The 17,629-nt window shown below is 35.0% G+C and overlaps 1 long non-coding RNA gene across 1 annotated transcript; it reads left to right on the forward strand.

The window, feature by feature from the left end:
* The first annotated feature begins 2,150 nt into the window (after positions 1-2,150).
* LOC124437384 lies at positions 2,151-17,396 on the forward strand. The gene is made up of 3 exons (XR_006945677.1): positions 2,151-2,161; positions 13,808-13,810; positions 17,311-17,396. It is a non-coding gene; the product is annotated as an uncharacterized LOC124437384 (long non-coding RNA).
* The last annotated feature ends 233 nt before the right edge of the window (positions 17,397-17,629 follow it).

Raw genomic sequence — 17,629 nt, forward strand, 5'->3', positions numbered from 1 at the left:
GCAGATTTTGTGGAAATATGAGTTTGATTAATATTATTATTACTTTTTCGTATTAAGTGATACCTTAAAATATGGCGATTCTAGCTTCACAGATATATTAGAGTGCGTTGTGCACTGCGTCCTCACGGCCGCCATTATTCCAGCAAGATACTTAGGCCTTCTTTCTTGTTTCCATCCAATTCAATAACATGACGTTACTTTTTCGCAATGAAACAGAAAATATTTCAATATAAAAAATGACGTCGAGTTATTCTAGTGGTTGAGCACAAATGAAAAGATTTAAATATCCTCGTGGAATGATGGCAGACGATATGTGCGGCACAACATATCTTTATAGTATCAAAAAAGATATAATAAAGATATTTAGTAAAAGCTTTTGTCATAATAATGAGATATGTAACATATATGCACGTAGCTCCATATAGAAGGAATATTCAGCTATAAATGAATAATTATGACGATTCGAAAATCGTAGTGACGTAATATACATTTATCCTTCGCGATGTTCAACACAAAAATCAACTAGAGACCATAAAACACAATCGTCAAAGCGAAGAATATAAACCATTTTCAATACCATTGTGCAAGATTAAGGCAACGTTCACTATAGTAGAATCTTTTGGTGTGAATGTATTAATATTTTATTCCAAGGCCATCATCAGAGGTTGTAAATAATATAAGTCCTAACACGGTTTTTATATGCACATGAAAAACATGTGACTTGGACGAGTTTTGACCTAGCACCTTCGGAATACAAGTCCGCTCTTCTACCTGTTGAGCTACCAAGCCCACATAGATTGGAGACGAGTCAAATCTCTTTAAAATTACGTATGGACGAGAGATTCTCTCCACGATAGCAGGTACTGGATGGCACCGTGTTTCGACTATATTCCAAAGCCATCATCAGAGATCATACATAATATAAATCTTGTCCAAATCACTTTTTTTTTCATGTGCATATAAAAACCTTGTTTGGATTTATATTATGCATTAATACGATAAATCAGATTACCAATTGTCATTTGATCATCAGCAAACACGTCAAAAAAACTAATTAGTGAATTGCAATGATGCAAAACGTTTATGGCGGTTGACATAGTGATAATGATTAGGAAAAAATAAACTAATTTCTTATTTTCGATTATTAAGCTGTTTTTCATTTTGAATTAACAGTATTCGGGTGTTAGACCGAAGGCCAACAGGAACACATTGAATGTATAATACCATCGACACATCGTTTGCCCCCAAATACGGGCACCATTTTTTTCGGAGGGAAAACTAGCGGATCCAGTAAAAAACCCTTAAATCAAAAACAGATTGAAAACTTAAAAAACTTGATCCACATTTCAGCACATTTTAAAGTTCCAACAGTTTTACATAAAGTTTTTTTTCAATCGCTTTGATGATCCCAATGATCTGCTGTACTATATAAAGATGCTTCGAATTCAGATAAAGTATTAAATGCAAACAATCCATGGACATATAATGCCTAAATGGCTTGAATGTACAACAAAACTATCCAGTGATGTCATGAACAACCTTAATTATACAGCAGCCAGACGCTGATTGAGATTTTTAAGCTCTGAGATTTTTTCAAAATTTTTACATCTTTGTATATTGAAATCATCGGTCATAGCTGGCTTTCACTTGCAAGTTTATTACGAATGTAAATTTTGCAGAAACTAGTCGACATACGTATACTTCACCGCCATTTTCATCGAACACACTTTAAAATCAAATAATAATATTCAAGCAGTAAGACTTTGCTGTTCGTTGATTCTTTAGCTTCTGAGCTTTGTGCTTGTCAAGTGTCCAAGATGTGAAACAGGCAAGTAATCTTCCTCTCTAATCAAATGACAAATAAAAAGTCAGCATACAGAATGAACTAACTCTAAAAATTGATATATTTACATTGACAAGACTAACCTTTTTCGACAAAGCTGTCATCACAAACGATATTTTGACTCAGTGGTAGATCGTCTACACAACATTTTGCTTTTCGGAAACTCGTACGTTTCTTGCACGTCATTAAAGCATTTTTTGCAAGCGCAGCATAAAAAAGATTGTCAAGCAGCATGCTCTTTGCTAGATTATTTCACTAATACATTTTTAAAAAAAGTTGCAAGTTAAAGCCGGCTATTTGCTAGTGGACGCAGAGTACGTTTTAAAATTTTTCTCAAAGCGGAAGTAGTGAAAAAACATAAATAAAAATGTTAAAAATTGGGGGGGGGGGAGGCATAATCTCGAGATTCTTACTCCTTTCTTTAAAACCACGCTGTAAACAAGGTTTGTCATGCTAGGTAAGTATTTGATAATCACTAAAAGTAAAAACAACTCATTCTACAGCTATATGCTATTAATTAAGGGCAGACGACTTCACTATGCACCGCTTTAAACAGATGCTAATTCTAATGCCTAAACACGAAATTATAATAGCAGACCATCGGGATCTAGTTTACAACACAACTTAACAATAACATAACCTGAATTGGCTATTTTATTTTGATCACCGTTATCCTTCTTTGTTCAAACTTTCATTCTTTCAAACTTCCAAATACTTTTATCATGTCATACAGTGAGTCACCAGACCAGATGAGTGCGCTTGTCGAATCCGTGTAAATCATTTCTAATGCACTTGCAATGTCCATACTCTATTCCCAAAAATGTCACACCAATAATTTTGTCCATTTGTACGATACAGTCCAAACTTTAGTCTGTAGTTGGCATGAAGCAACCTAACAACCGCCAATGTAGACTTCCAGCAACTATAGAAACGCGGCCATTTATGTGCATTGATGGAAGGAGGGAACATTTCAATACCCCAGTTAAGTCATCAATCATACAATGCTCGTTGTAGAGTCGATCTTTAGTGAATGTAAGCTGACCACTCGAAAGTGGGTTCATATAACAATGGGGCCCATCATCATTATATGCACAAACAACTGACATCCACGAAGAATCCAAACTACAGACAAACATTGCTGGCCATACATCATCATGACACATGAGTTGACGACTAATTAGTGAGAGTGATTGAAATGCCTGTTACGGGTGGTAAGGATTTTCGCTATCGTAAGATATTCAAAATGACGAACCATGTTATATTAAAAAATTGTTGATGATGAGCAAATGGTATAAGTGCAAAACACTGACTTTCAGAAGTTATAGTTTGTTCAGTCCCACACATTCCAAAATGTTTTTAAAAACAGTAACCAGGATTTTCGAAGTGCATTAGAAGAAGCTTACCACTTTATCGTAAACGAGAACAATTTATCCTGATCTTGACAGACAATAATAAAAACAGAACAGTTTGAAATAAGCACATGTTAAAAAACTTACAAATGTGTCCTACTGTGGAACAGTCAAAACAAGACAGTTTTGTAAAAGCGTAACAAGCACCTTGATCAACTAGAATCAATTTATATACATTCCGCCAATCGTCCAAAGTGGCCAGTGCTCAATATAGCAGTCTACTGTCTTTGCTGGCTTCAACTTTATGATGCGCTGATTTTATGATGCGCGACCATGTATAATACATATCAATGAATGGAAAATCCTGTCTACTTATACTACCAACAAACTTAGATATGTGCGCACAATCACCATGTTTTTCCTTTGCACAAATCAAAGAAGATATTTCATTTGAACGGATTAATGCATCTGTATTTAAGTGCCTCATTTTGCAATGCATAATATGAAATTTATTTTACACTCTTATCGCCATCGAGAAACCATCAAAACAATTTACCTCACGACTACATATGCTCAACATGTATTTTTAATTTATAGGATAAGATTCGCAGGCAGAGAGCCGGGCATCTGTAAATGATTTAAAGCATACCTCCATTATCAATGAACTTATGTTCAAAGAGAAGACTTTATCCTTCTGAAAATGGTTTCTCCGCAAGTTTATCAACTCTTGTATTTCGCATTTATTTCTTTTGCGGACGGATAAAATTTCAGCTAAATGATTCCTCTTATTCTGTAACGACAGAAGTTCATAGAGGAAGATGGACAAATTTAAATACGTTGAGACAAGTACGTCATCGTTAAATTTTCTATTCTGATTGGTTCATGCCAATTCTCAGAGATGCAATAAGTGCCACATCAAGATAATATGCAAAGTAGCTATGATAAAAAAAGGATGAACCACTTATACGATGATTGTGTAAGTAAATGTTTATGATTGGTTCAAAGAACTATGTTATGATGAACAGCATGTATAGAAATGAAAACTGTATGGATATGGAAAGCCATAGCTGTCTTAGGTCGTGCAAATTTATTTCAATGGGTGCTTTGGCCATTATACGCGGTGCTTTCGCCATTATACGCGGTGCTTTGGCCATTATACGCGGTGCTTTGACCATTATACGCTGTGCTTTGACCATTATACGCGGTGCTTTGACCATTATACGCGGTGCTTTGACCGTTATACGCGGTGCTTTGACCATTATATTCGGTGAGCCACTATTGTTGGTCAGCGTTTCAGTTTACAAATTGCAACTTTGATATAAAGACTGATATTCTGATAAAGTCGTATCCTAAACACGCTGCTAAACATCACTGGAAAATAATTATTTAAGCGAAAAATGGAGGAAAATATTGCAGTCATTGCAAATGGGAAATTTAGTAAGTCGTTTCCACGTACAAAGAATGGAACCACCAGCTGTTCTGGCTGCGTCCGATTCAGAATTGTCTCGTCTCGGAGTTACCACAATTGGAGAGCGAATTTGCATTCGTGATGCGTGTAAAAAGAAATTAGATGAAACCGAACCTTCCACAAGCCGAACAAACGACATTCTTCAAGAGCGACTATCGCTTTTTAACCCACGAAGGTCTAATAGTCGCAATAGCACACGTGCTATCACTATGTATGCTATCACGTAAACGCCACCGCTGTACTTTAATACCCTTTCCAATAAGGATCTGCTTTACCATGCTCTCGCCGTAGTGGGGAAACTCTTTTCTGATCTTAGCAATTTGTTCATCCAAATCCTCGTCCGTAATAACAGAGAATTCATTCTTACAGAGGCCAAATTTTCTCATTCGCTGGTATAATGTGCTCTCAGAAACGGAAAGTAGTTTTGCAATTTCTGCTATCGTGAAATCTTGTTCCAAATAGCCTTCAAGGAGAAGCTTAGGTATATTAAACTGTAGTGCTCCGTATTCATTCCGTGTTCTAGTTGGTGGTTCGCTCAATCCAAATTTCACACACTCTACTCGTATTGACATAATGTCGGAATGGTTTTGGATCCCTAACTCTTTGAAATCATTGAGAGAAAGCTTACAAACTAAGTCCGGCGTTATTTTCTCTGAAGTAAATCACTCCTCAAAGTGTCCAGCTGCAACTTTTGCAAAATAAATGACATTTTGGACTCCATTTTGAGATTATTGAAAAAACAAAATGAAGGATTTATAAACTGATGCGTCAGTACTGACCAGCAATAGCGGCTCACCGAATATAATGGTCAAAGCACCGCGTATAACGGTCAAAGCACCGCGTATAATGGTCAAAGTACCGCGTATAATAGTCAAAGTCAAAGCACCGCGTATAACTGTCAAAGCACCGCGTATAATGGTGAAAGCATCGCGTATAATGGTGAAAGCACCGCGTATAATGGTCAAAGCACCGCGTATAATGGCCAAAGCACCGCGTATAGTGGTCAAAGCATCGCGTATAAAGGTCAAAAAACCGCGTATAGTGGTCAAAGCACCGCGTATAATGGTCAAAGTACCGCGTATAATGGTCAAAGCACTGCGTATAATGGTCAAAGCACCGCGTATAATGGTCAAAGCACCGCGTATAATGCTTAAAGCACCGCGTATAATGGTCAAAGCACCCATTGAAATAAATTTGCACGACCTAAGACAGCTATGGCTTTCCATACCTATGATTGCTGTTACGGTGTCTAGTAAGTTGAATTGACCAAAAGTAACACTGAAATTGGCAAAACACAACAAAATCTATAGCTAAACTGATATACAGCTAGGAGTTGCCCAGTGAAGTGGTGCATTTGTTTATTTATTACTCTTTGTTTGCAAGCAATCACATGGAATTAACACGTCCAATGGTGCCCTAAAAACATTAATAATATTTCTTTGCCTAAAACATCCAACATGGCCGCCAGACAGAACATCAATACCGTGCCATCTTAAATAGTCCGAGTGAACGCCTCACAGGCGTCTCGTTTTCATTATATAAGTTGATTATTGTTTGTTCATCTGTTCATAATTTTGCTTACTTTGTAAAATAAAGATCCAGCAAAAGTGTCGTATTCTGTTTAATTTGAGCATGTAAATTTGTAACAAATTCATTTCGCTCCCTGTAAGATTAATCCTCTGCTTGATTAATCACTCTGGAGAGGGCAGGGTTGTAGTGTGGTGTCGCTGGGTTGTAGCGTCGATATGAAAAAGTTAAATTTTGTTTTTAGATTTGTATTCAGTGCAATCACTTTTCGAATATTGACCAAGAAATGAAGGGGTTAGTTTTGGGGAATTGACTTTTTATTATAGTACTTAAATGTGCATTTATACGAGCTCTTAATGATTTTACGTAAGTCGTTTGACAAACATGTTTTTATTCTTGAACCGGTTAAATCAGCTAAATTTCTGGTCTTAATCTGTTTAAGCCCAAACCCCTGTCGTAAAAATAATCATGCACAAGTCCTCTAGCTAACTTTATAAAATTGAAATTATGAAAAGGTATATTTATTTATTAACCCGCTAGTATCCGCTGTGACAAATGTGAAACAGTCATATCAAAGTCAATCTATAGTAATGTTCGGCCCTTAAAAGGCTTAATAACCGTCTCTTAAAAATGCAAAATCATATTAAAAATATTAATCATTCAAGGTGCATTGGCCGATGTTAAACATAATTTCTTTATATCATATAAATGTTTTTTTAATCACATTTATTTGAATGAATTTTTATGGCATTCTTTTAAATCTCTAGAATGCTCAGTTTACCTGTTTTATAATTTCACGAGATTATGGCATAAACTTGTATCGAAACGTTATCTTACTTTTAATAGTAGCATGTTTTTGTCACTGATCTTTTTTTAGCTGAAGAGAATAAACTACAAAGTACAAAAGTTTAATTTTAATTTACGCATTTGCATGCGAGACAAACTAAATATAACAGCATGAAGCAGCTTTATGAGAGAACATTCTATTTTCACTACTTTAATTAGACGCTATTATAGCTTGCATTTTATTATATGAACTCTGTATTAAAGCTGCCAATCAGAGGGACAATCTTTTACTATTCGTATAATCTTCATACATGCAACAGACAGTAAAACGTAAATCATCGCATATGAAAGGCACAAAGTTGTTGAATTTATGATTCCCATCGTCACATTTGGTATCGTTGGCAACTCTCTAGTTATCATCTCGTTATTACCACGACGAAGTTTGATGACGAGCAACTACTACTTTGTTTTTCTACATCTTGCCATTTGTGATCTTATGTTGCTGGTCGAATTCTTTGTGCATTCAACGACAAAACATTATGAGAAAAACGTTAAGTATTAGGTAACATCTTGTCTTTTATGCAGACAGGATACTTGTTTGCAGTATCAGGAACTCTTATGATGTTGATAATCGCAATTCTACGTTATCGTGCCTCTGCATATCCTTTGAAGACTCCTATCAGCAAACGAAAATTGGAAGTTTTTTGTGCTATGGTTTACATTGTATCGTTTATACTAGGGTACGCAATGTCTATTCCAATATGTGTGGACAACGCTGAGCATGGTGCGCTGGTTAAAATACAACGTTTTGTATTCATATTCCCTTGCTTTCTCACAACTTCTGCCAATGCAGTAATTTATTACAAAATTGGTCGAGTACTTTTTATTCAGAAAAACAATTTCTTAACTTCACAAGATCAGAATGTAGCCACCTCTACGTTCACCACACAAAAATTTCGTCGAAATCGTAAAATATTCTTTGTTTGTGTCATGACAGTCATCTTCAACACAATTGGAAATATCCCAGTTGCTATGGCTTTCTTTGTCGACATGAAAAGCGATTATTTATCGTCAGCTTTTTTCGACATTGCTTTATTGCTCAGAGTTTTCACAACACATGCAGTTAACCCCTTTATCTGGGTAAAAAACTTCTCCTTTCCTGGAGGAACTGTCGAAAAAAGAAAGCGACTGTTACGCTTGCTGCTCCCATTGAAAGGAACGGATGATATTTTTAGAAGAAATCACTATATGGATTTTCTTGAAAGTGAAGCGTGTTATTTCGGTAAATATTTTCATAAGCTATCTAAAGCCGAGACATTGAATACTTCTTGCTTATCTCTGTTTTTTGTGAAACGCATCTCTAGTGGCTGGCGCCTTCACCTTAGAAGTCCTTAAGAGAAGTCGTGTGACGAATCACGTGATCTTTTGACCCATTTTAGCTAGTTATAGTAGCTTTATAGGTGTGTTTTCTATTAAAGAAAAAAGAATTGGTTTCAAATCAATAAAACTTTCACGAAGACTTGATGATCAATACGTTTCCATCGCAAACACATGACTCCTGCATGATTTCTATTGAATTGTGAGGTAAAAAGAACTACTATAGAATAACGATTGGGGTATTTTGCGTTTTTGCGCGTTTACTACGATAAAAATTCGTAAAATGGTAATACTTACAGAAAATACTACAAAAAACAGTGTTTTATTGAGATAATAAGTCAGATCATGATTTACGAATGCATTCAACTTCGCAAGTATGCAATGCATGGTCTGTCAAATGGTGCAATTAAACATACTCCATTAAGAGAATGTGTTAAAACCACTGACCTGTATAGTAATTACCTGGACGGGAAATCATCATCCAAATTATTATATTATTTAACACGCGGCCGGTTATAATATCATGGCTGCTTTTGGATGAAAATGTCAGCGGAAGAGCGCGGCCTCTCAAAATTAAGACTTTTTCGCCCACCCAAATTTTTATCCAGAATTCATCTATATAATATATCTATAAACGATGATAGTCAATTTCAAAGCTTTTTTCCTGACAAAAACTTTTTAAAATTTCATCGATGAAACGTGCTGCAAACTTGTGTATAAACGTTTTCTGTATTGCCCAATCATCTTATCGTCCCACTTGTCGTCCTATTCCTCTGTGGCAACTGTCCTTAAAAGAACTCAATCATATTTCAAATATACAAGACTTATTTTAATTACAGTGGTTCCCTCGAACAATAAAGATATGTCATAAATAAGAAATTATTTCTGAAGAGAGCAGTTTCTTTGATGAAGTTAGTTTGCCTTGCAGCCTATATATAAAGTGCTATAAAGTCATTAAAATAGAAACCTCGTGTTGTAAGGCCTGTTTCAAACGTCACATTTTACATGAGCCGACTGCATTTCATACAAAACATAATGAGGGATATTATCTCATTTTCTTTTGTTTTAAATGCATTCGCCGTATGTAAAATGCGACGCTTAAAACGGGCATAACTATAACTTTCTTTTGCCAGTTTAGTAAGAATGAGAAGAATGCAAAATTTGAAATCAAATCACATCTGACAGTGCAATAGTCGTCATCATTCTACATGTCTATAATTTCGACAATCCACTCTAAAGCGACGTGTTAAAATGTAATCATTCGAAGTGTTTCACGAATCAAGAAGCCTTATTAACTCACAAATTCTGTTGTTCTACAAATACACGAAATCTATCTCTAGCCCAAACTCTTTATCTTAAAGGTCTAGGTTTTGGCAAACATCATGAAAAGAGACTGGTTTATAACGATCAACCTTCGTTATTGTAGAACACGTCGTTGACCTAGCATAAAGCAGAAAAGGTGAATTGTATGTTCGTTGCAAGTAATCTGATCAAGTAGAATTTGTTTGTAGTAATAAGTCTATAATATAAGCATACAATTCTCGTGCATTAACATGAACTTATTACATGGCAAGCGTCACTTCCGGCTAAATGGTGCGTTTTGATTGGCTCTGAAATATTTTTGCAGGTCTATTATTTTCCCGTGATCTACCACGGTTCAAAACGCGTAATTTTACAGTCAAACGTAAAAAACTTCGTAATGTGAAAAGCAAAACGCAAAATAAACAAAACGAAAAACCATTTACGAATGTGATTCGAAGGAAAAACACTTAGAAAACAGTTTGACTATACAGATAATGCAATTTGAAACGATTTATTTTTTATGGACGAAAACTATAAAAGTGAAAGCCAACCAGTAAAAAACAGCAAGGACGAGAAAGAAAGCAAGCTTAGTTTCAGGTCAAATAATGCCATATAATAAACCTTTTATTAACTTCGCTTACTTAGTTTTACTGAGAAATATAGGACCGCTATCTTCTTGTACAAACCTCGCCTGTACTCGGTTATTAAGGGTTTATTTATGATTAGAGCAGGTACTGAAAGCTGCATATTTTCTGGAACTAAGAAAGCAATAATAAGGAATAAAGAAACATGAAAACTCGGCTTGTAAAAGAAAGATAAAAACTGAGGTCGATTAGTGCAATAATAAGTTATAAATTTCTCCATAAGCTTGGGCCAATTGTATCAAAGGCAAGTCAAAATTAATAGTCGCTTTAAATTAAGTCAATATATTGAAACTATGGTTTAACAGATACTACACCTAGGTTTTATGATGGTTAATACAATGACACGAAAAAAGATTTCACAAGATATTGCATGTAAGATTCTCAATAGAATCCTGTTTAAGATCTTCTGTGAAATTTCTTCTGTGCAGGATCTTATGTAAGATTGTCGCATGGTCATATTTAAGATTCTTAAAGATACCATAGTTTCTTAAACGATCTAAAATAAGTTCCAATACGATCTTAATCCACCTTTCCGAAGGTAAGCACACGTGTCAAAAAATATGATATCAAATTACAAAATAAGGACCGTCAATTGGTCAAACATAGTATTGTATTTGTAGAATAGTGGCAATAAAATTGAAAGAAAATGCTCGTGAGGCATTCGTAAATCTTATTTTAGATATCCAGAACGACTAATTATAAAGGCAGAAGGTGTAAGGGTGAATAAAAACCATTTTCTCTCAAATCAAGGGAAAGCTTGGATGTGACATGCAATAAATATGCAGATACGAAGTTATAGAGAAAAATATAAACATTTCTGAAGTGTTGATCGGTTTGATATATGCATTTATCAAAACAAGCTAAAGAAGACAAAGAGCACGCCAAAAATATATGATTGAAAACTTGCTCAGCGCATCTACAAGCACCGATTTGAGAGCTCGCTCGGTCACAAATTATTTGAGAATTGCTCTGATTATGTGTAGTCAACTCCACCAGCTTTCCAAGTTCATGGTCATGGTAGCAACCAACTGTATGTACTAGTACCCATTGTGGAGTAATTAGCTCGCTCAATCACAAATTTTTATATTATCATCTGTAAATGCGCCGTCGATATATTTCAAGGTCATGGCCCACGTTCATGGTCATGGAAATGACCAACTGCATCTACTAGCACTGACTTTGAAGTAAATAGAATGCTTAGTAACAATTTAATAGAGAAATCATTTGCGCATGCGCTCGAGCGTATCGGGAATCATGGACGAAAAACGGGATTTTTTGTTTTCAGAATTTACCTTTTTTCTTTACAAGAATTCTTCTCATAAAAGAAACAATTAACACATATTTTAAGATCAAAAGACCCTATAAGATCTTAATTAAGATTCCATATGATCGTACAAGATCTTGTAGGATCTTATGGTAAACTCTTAGGTAAGATCCTAATAAGATCCAGTGTAAGATTAAGAGTAATATAGTAGCTAAAATCTTTACAAGATGTTGAGACCGTGATCTGTGCCTCAAAAATTTACTTTAAAAATGAGTTTCGTTAGACACCTCAAGAAAGGACCCAAAATTTTCAAAATAGATAGAAAGTCACTTTTTATTGTTAATTTTCAGAAATAACAATAAAAAAGAAGTTTAATATACTTTTTTATTGTTACTTCTGAAAAGATGCATATTTTTAGTATTTTGCAGTTTAATTTCAAAATTCCCCGCTCCTTTAATTTTGATAACGCCATTTTTTAGCGCGAAACTTCATGTAGAATACACAAGATATCTTTCATTTAAAATTCTTGCATGAAAATGGCGCAATTGATTTGTTGATAAGAATGGAGGAAAGACATTCGTGTTTCATTCATTGCGAAGATGACAACGTAATTCTGACGAATTTTACACCAATATCTTTGAAACGGTTCCTGGAATGCAGAAAGCAATGGCTACAACATGATGGGTAACAACAAGATGTAGCCTTGAAAACCACGAATGTAGTTCCTATTGAGGAGATAGAGGATAACTTGGGAATCTATAAGCGTTTTTTTCCATTCACGTTTTTATTCAGCATTTACGAATAAAACCTTGATACATTGAGCACAAAGACACACTGAAAAAAGTGCAAATACGTTAACTGAGCCTTGTATGTCTGTAACGCAGGAAGGACCACCTCTAGTAAAGATAATGCTGCGATCAAAATCATTCCTGTTACGTGTTACCTCCAGTCAGTGTCATTTCAACGTACAGTAGTTGCACCTCTAGTCACTATTGCACCTTATGGTATTGGTGCAAAGACAACTCCTAAATTTCATGGATCTAACCTAGATGAGTCAGTTATGCAGCCTCTGGAGAGCAATGACTTCATTGTCAAGTCTCAGAAAGTGGATCTTGCGTACTGCATGATAAAATATTTTACTACTGATGAAGGCAACGTCTGGCCTGGATGGTCTGGATTCAACTCTGTTTTGCAAAAATACAACATATTTAGTGTGTCAAGAGTTAGTTATCTTCCAATAGTGGACGCCTCCCAAACGGAGTACTCAACCCTAAATGAAATGCTGAAATCTGCCATTAGCATAGGTGGAAAAAAGAGCTTTTTTATGACCGATTTGCTGTTAGACTAAGAGAGTTTCATGCCAGCATGAGCTACCTTTCTGCTATTTCAAAACTCTTCGAAAATGGTGGTTTGAAGGCAAATACTAAGATTTTCTGAGAAACTCGATATTTTAAACGCACGAGAATTTCTTAACAATAAAATTTTACAATTTAGAATGCCATTTTGTTTAACAGCATTAGGCCATGTATGTTCTATTTAAACCATCCATTTACGTGGTGTGCAAAGGCAAGATATTTTCCTCTAAAATAATTTAAAATTTGCAATTGTTTTGATGTTTGGAGAGCAAACGTTTTACTACACCAAAATTGTTGTCTTCTTTAATAACAAGCCTTTTGCAGTTTGCTACTCTTACAACATTATTTATTTAGTAGTACTGTATGTATACAAAATGACCTGTCATGCAGCATGAGACCCTCACATTTTTTTGATATTTTGCTGGCCTCACTTTAATGTTTTTTTAAACATTTATAGAAATCCTGCTGCAATTCATTCGGGCAACTCGAGAAGTCGATTGGAACCTTCATTTAGCGTCGTTCAGATGTATGTTGCAATGGTTTTTTATTTTAGATCATATAAACTATGCCAGATACGAGACTGCTTATTGGCTGGAAATGACAGCATTGGAAAGTACACACCCTGGTTGGTATAATTTCATTAAACTATGCATTTTAACTAGCAGTGATGAATAAAAGAATTTACAATTTGATTCTAAGATTTTTATTTCGCTTGTTTTTTACATTCCAAAGAGATTGTTCCCGATTTATTGACAACTTTCGCAGTCTAACAGCAAGATTGTCACGAATTCTCCGCAGTTTCTTGTGACCAGATGATTGTACAAACCATAAATCGTGACTCCAAATCCAAGGGAGACATTGCTTTTTCATTAAATCGGTCGGCGATCCACAGATGGTTGTTAGCCAAATCAGAAAGAGCTGCAATTACTAACAAATGCTAAAGTATTGGTGAGTCTAACATTACGCCAAGGTAGAACAGCAGTCTCTAACTCTCCATGAATTGTCATGATTTTTATCACACGGTATTTTTACAGGAGCCGCTTACATCTTGACAAAGCTAAATGGGCACGTAATGAAAAATATGTTAAAAATGTAATGTCTGCAGTGTTGAGCATGAACAATCAGTTTGATGCTGAGGAAGAAAATTTAGTATGTTTCGACTTTGACTTGGTGGTGGACAACGAGATTTCAGATAAACACCTGGGGGCAGAAAAATAAGGGAAGGAGTAGTTTATTAAATTTGCACGAGATAATCTTTTGAGTATACAAATCCGGAAATTTTGCAAAGTTTACTCGTAGCAAGAGTTCAGAACTTTTTTGCCAGAAATAGTCAATTTTTTGTGCCAGAAATAGTCAAAGCGACAACAAGATGTAGCTTTGAAAACCACGGATGTAGTTCCTATTGAGGAGTTTGAGGATAACTTGGGAAGCTATAAGCGTTTTTTTTCCATTCACGTTATTATTCAGCATTTACGAATAAAACTTTGATACATTGAGCACAAAGACGCTCTGAAAAAAAGTGCAAATACGTTAACCGAGCCTTGTATGTCTGTAAGGCAGGAAGGACCACCTCTAGTAAAGATAATGCTGCGATCAAAATCATTCACTGATGAAAGAATAAAGGCAAAGGGAAACAAATTAATTTAAAAATAAACAGAGACCCATTTTCTCGGCTATTCCTGATAGTTAAAATAACCAAATCCAAGCTATTTGAAATTTTTGAAGCTAGACATAACGATTCTTTTTGTTAGCTTTATTAGCTTTATTTAGTAGGTTTTGTTATTGTCTTTACAGTTAGTATTTACAAAGAATCCCCAGTATCAAATATACCTCAATTTTGGTTTCATGATTCAAATGGGTTAATTTCATGTGCTAAAAACGTTGTTAGCAGTTGTCAGGCCATGAGCATTTCATTCTTCTTTAAAGACCATCTTAAAAAAGGAATGGACAATACGCATATTGAATGCATGTTGACGCTTAAGAGGCACGAAAGCAAACACGACAGTTTAAACACGTATCGAGTAATCATTCAGTATCTTCATCTTGAGGATCTTTACTATGCTTAAAACATACTGACCATGTCGAAATTCAAAGTCTCATACAGCGCGTAACTTGACATTATAAACATCATAAATTATAAAACATGTTTTCTAATATAAATAGAACTTATTTTTATACTTGTTACACGAATGACGAAAAGTATACTACCCCGAAATGAATAACCTACTCGTGCATTTTACAAGCATTTAATCAAAGCCTTTCACTACACGTTATTAAAAAGATGATAAATCCACACAACACGACGTTTGAAAACGACGTTTGAAACGGGCAATCCGAATTTTATTCTTTTTGTGGGAAATCCATATTTTATTCTTTTTTTCCGTCCGTTCGCCTATTAGTCCGCCGGTGCGCATCCCCATTTTATCCCAATCCGTCAAAAATTGATGAGTTTGTAATGAGGTATGGCACGTTTCCTTTTTTTCAAGGGCTTTTGACGAGCATTTAATATTGAGTGTTTGATTCAAGGGCTTTTCAAGAAGTTCAAGGAGTTGTAAATTATACAAATATAATGGCTCCTCTATAGATTATTAAATAATTACTACTTTCTTGTTTTACATCTTGCAAATTGTGATGGTATTTGGTTGGTTCTTGATTTTGTGTCCTTCTTGTCCTAACCTGCCAAAAGTGGTGTAGTTGGTAAAAAAATACTCGGTGTTATTTTTAAAACAGATTACTTGTTTGCTGAAGCAGGAGGTATTATGATGATGATTATTTCCATTCTACGCTTTCGTGCCACTGTATATCCTTTAAAGCCCCCAATCAGTAAGCAAAGACTAAAAGTTGTTTGCGCTATGGTTTACTTTGTATCGTTTATACTGGGCTTTGTATTGCTTGTTCCATCATGTGTGGACGACGGTGAGCATACTAAGATCATGAAAATAAATCAAATTGTAGTCTTCTTTGGTTTCTTTTATGGCAGTGGAGCAATGACCGTAATTTATTGCAAAATCGCACAAGTACTTCATAACCAAAAAAATAACTTTGCAATTTCTCAAGATCAAATGCAGTCACTTCTTTGTTCAGCTAACAAAGATATCATTGAAATCAAAAAATATTCTGTGTTTGTTTCTTGACGGTCATCTTTTACGGAATTGGAAATATCGTAATTGCCATTGCATACTTTGTTCAAATGAACAGATATCATTTATCCTCAGTATTTTTCAACATTGCTAAATTTCTTAGGATATAAGAAATTATTATTAATATTCTCACAATACACAACTATTAATCCTCTTATCTATAGACTATGGGACTAAAAACTATTTATCTTTTGGATTTATTGTCAAAGAAAAAGAAAGCAAATGCTGTTCTGGGGGCTTCCATTGAAATGAACTGTTGATTTTAGGGTTACCACACTTACGTGCTGTGCATTTCTTTAAACTGAGTATTTTTTTGTAGATGTACGACTGCAGCAAACTAAAAAACATCCTCATGAACTAACTGAAGTTAAGACAAAACTTTTTTACCTAAGCTTTCATTTTCATATTCTGTGGATCTACCTTTGCCATTAAACCTGCAGGTCCTTAGAAGTCTTGTCGTCGCTTGACATCGTTGATGATTGGCAATACTATAATAACAATGTGTATTATGTCAAAAGAGATGCAAAAAAGAATGTATACGTGAACTAAAAACATTGTTATCACAAAACAGTAAGTGAACACATAGAAATTTACAATGCATTAACAAACTTGCAACATGGCATCGCTGCTACATCCACATGTACAAATAATTAAAAAATAGAAACATGACGCCACGTGATATGTCTCTATTTTTGATTATTTCAACATCAACCAGCATTCCCATTCATTCTATTTTTATTTTGATCTTTTTTTTGGTAATAATTTTCATTTAAACTACCAAACTTGATAGCTATTTGTACAATTCTGCAAGGACATACAATTAAAAGTCATTCTCTTCGCAGTATCCGTGAGTGAAAATGTAAACATGTAAAGGCGCAATGCATGACGGTAACTTAAGACTAATTAGTCATATAGCCATTCAGGTTCATCCATTATTCATCTATAGTATTGGCCAATACCAGATGCACCTACATGCAGCTAAACATCTGGTTTTAGAACATTGTTAAGTTCACAGTTAACAGTAAATATACGTAAAAAAAATCATGTAGCTACGGATGTTATACGACATTAATTTTTCATTCGGATGCTTCTAACATGGGACACACAACTAAACGTCGTTTTCTTTGCAGCCTTCGTGTGTCAAAATGTAAACATACATAAAAAGTGTGACAATTAAAACCAATTAGACAAATAGTAATTTAAGTTCATCCATTATAAGGAACAGGCATTAAAACGTGAAACATGGCGTATGAAGTGAATCGAATTTACTAGTGAATATTTGAATAATGAATGCACTCCTTCTCCGAGTAAAATTCATAGCTGCGATAAACAAGGACAAGACAAGATAAAACAGCCTGTCGTCAGGGGCCGCGGAAGTATCTCAAAAGTGGGGGGGCACTGACCGAAAAGGGCATGTGAGTTTGCAGCTTACTGTTTTAGTATATTACAGATGCGCATTGTTTCATGAATCATGATTAAGTTTCAAAGTTTGCAAAATATTGGTAGACATTCTTGGAATGCTATGCGTATTCTCTACTGCTCGGCGTGCGTGCTAACAAATTGAACTAAGATGA

Source organism: Xenia sp. Carnegie-2017, unplaced genomic scaffold (genome assembly GCF_021976095.1).
Source record: "Xenia sp. Carnegie-2017 unplaced genomic scaffold, XeniaSp_v1 HiC_scaffold_16, whole genome shotgun sequence".
In the NCBI taxonomy this organism is placed as follows: domain Eukaryota; kingdom Metazoa; phylum Cnidaria; class Anthozoa; order Malacalcyonacea; family Xeniidae; genus Xenia; species Xenia sp. Carnegie-2017.